Source organism: Lutra lutra, chromosome 6 (genome assembly GCF_902655055.1).
Source record: "Lutra lutra chromosome 6, mLutLut1.2, whole genome shotgun sequence".
NCBI lineage: Eukaryota > Metazoa > Chordata > Mammalia > Carnivora > Mustelidae > Lutra > Lutra lutra.
Genome location: NC_062283.1, coordinates 73872228 through 73875156, shown reverse-complemented (window position 1 = coordinate 73875156; position 2929 = coordinate 73872228).

The window sequence follows — 2929 nt, the reverse complement described above, 5'->3', positions numbered from 1 at the left end:
AGGAAGGGGCTGAGGGCATGAATGCCAGGGGAAGGAAAAATTAAAATACTATTTGATTGGAAACAATTGGAAATTTTTTTGGAAATTGGAAATTCCAATTTCATGTCCAGAAATAGAATCAGTAAATGTCTCATATTCCTTAGAGATACTAGGAAGAGTAAGTAAAGCAAATACTGAAGATTGGACTTCTGAACTCCATAAGGCTATCTGCTAAGACATGACCTAAACCACTGTATTTGCATGTATTTAGCAATCTAATACCCTCAGGTTCTGGAGGTAAGATTTTTCACCAGAGGAAAGACAGAAAGATAAAGTGATTTGTCCCCACAGGTTTCATAAAATCTGAAGATATAAATAAAGGAAGACTATTTTTAAGTCTATGGAATTCAATGGATGAAAAATGAACTTTCACTTACATACTTGTATGCAAAAAGTTAAGGATGTATTAACTAAGTGGATCTGAACATAGGAAGGTTAAGAGCTGAGGCAATATTTGAGTCATTCAGGTTATGATTTTTTTTCTCCAAGCACATAGCTTATAAAAAAAGAACTTGCTATTTTTGAACTGTCCGGATCTTCATTCTCTCCCAGCCTCAGTTGGTGTTTGTAACCTGCACTCTCAGAGCTTGTCTTATTTCTTCCAAACAAGATCATCATCAAAGTTTAGAAGACAAACTTTCTGGAAAACACACTAAAGCTTTAACCACACAGGCAGCATTTCCACCCCAACCATAACTTTATCAGTTAAACTAAAACGTGGTGACAATTCTATTTAAATAAAAGCTCCAGAGTTTCATCTCAAGTGTCAACAATTCTAACATCAAGTTAAAGCAATATCCTGTGTCGTCATATTTTGTCTCTGTTAGATAAACTATGACTCTTCAGCGTGTTCATGGGACAACTGATATAAACAGACAGTTGACCCAGATGAAATACAGCATAAGTGGAATAACATATTTTTCATTCACCCTGATCTCCTAGGCTTTAGAGAAAACTATGTGCTATACTACCCATCCATTTTCTCTACTGCCAACTCATTCTCCCACTACCAGACTCACTCTCATGTTACTAAATCCCATGGTTCTCTCTAAAGTATGCATGTAATCCTAGTATAGGGGTAGAGAATTGTACAAGTATAGAAAATCGATCTCTTGTCTGACTATACGAGCAGGTAAAATGCCTGACACACCCAGAGACAGCTGAAATTTTGGATATCCTTAGTTGACAATTTTCAGGGTAGAAAAGAATACGTTTAACAACCATTGTTAGCTCTTGGCGAGGGAGAGTATTGACTGTGAATCAGAAATTTTCCACTTGAGCTGGGTATAATTTTAACAGGAGTCAAATTCTAGAAATGATTTGGAATATGAAGAAGTATTGTCTATGCTTATAGTTACAGAAATTTCATTGTTTTACATTAATCAAGTCCTAAAGACAATCAGGTAAACATCTCTAAAGTCATAGAGGCCAAGAGGCCCTTTCTCAGAGTTTGAGGAAATGACAAAGTCAAGATTATTAGTGCTTCCATAACTTAGTATCTTAAGGTCTGTGTTTTAAAGGACAATTTGTGTGTTAAATTCTAAGTGTACACCAAAGGTTTACATTAAGTTTAGTAAAATTCACTTTATTTTTAATATCCATATGTGATTTTTTTAATGCTAATATATACTAATAAATCAAAATTCAAAAGGAATTCAAAAGGAATCTAAAAGAAGATGAAAGTAAGGTCTTTTTTCCTCAGAAGAAGTTCTCTATCCTTCCCCACTTCCTCCCCCGTCAACAATCAGTACTATCTCCTCCTTGCCTGTCCTTTCTCAAGGTCTTTGGTGCAAATTCATATAGTATTTTCTTCCTTCTCTGAACAAATAATGGCACCTCATATAAACTATTTTGTCCTTTGATTTTTTTTCCCCTTAATACAGCTAAGAGTGTGTGTGTATATATATATATATATATATATATATATATATATATATGATTTCTAGAGATTTCCTCATTATTTTTTATGGTTATATAGCAATCCACTGAAGGAAAATATCCTATATTTAACAAATTCTCTGTTTTGAATATTTAGATTATTTCCAATCTTTTGTTACTATGTTGAATCATATGAAATGCTACAATTGATAAACTGGTATGTATTATCATTTCCCAGTACAAGTATATCTGTAGGATGAGCTTCTAGAACTTGAATTGTTAGGTTAAGGAATATCTGTATTTGTAATTTTGATAGATAGATCATGGTAATTTACATATCAACAAGTCTGGTCAACTATGTCCTCTAATTTGTTAAGCTGTATAAATCGGATGGGATATGTATTATATATATCTTATACATATATAGATAAGTATGTATAATTTTATCTGCATTTATCTTATTGTGACTGAGTTTGAGCATCTTTTCTTATATTTGAGGTCTTTTTATTTTTCCTTTTATTTGTTCATAATAAGATTTTATTTATTTTTTTTTATTTTTATTTTTTTTAGATTTTATTTATTTATTTGACAGAGAGAGATCACAAGCAGGCAGAGAGGCAGGCAGAGAGAGGAGGAAGCAGGCTCCCTCCTGAGCAGAGAGCCCCATGCGGGGCTCGATCCCAGGACCCTGAGATCATGACCTGAGCCGAAGGCAGCGGCTTAACCCACTGAGCCACCCAGGCGCCCCCATAATAAGATTTTAATTTAGAGTGTCATACTCTGATTTCTCTTCAGATCGCATAAATCTTTCACCTTTTATTTTATTTATTTATTTTTTTTTTAATTTATTTACTTGACAGACAGAGATCACAAGTAGAGAACCAGGCAGAGAGAGGAAGAAGCAGGCTCCCTGCTGAGCAGAGAGCCAGATGCGGGGCTGGATCCCAGGACCCTGGGATCATGACCTGAGCCGAAGGCAGAGGCTTAACCCACTGAGCCACCCAGGCGCCCC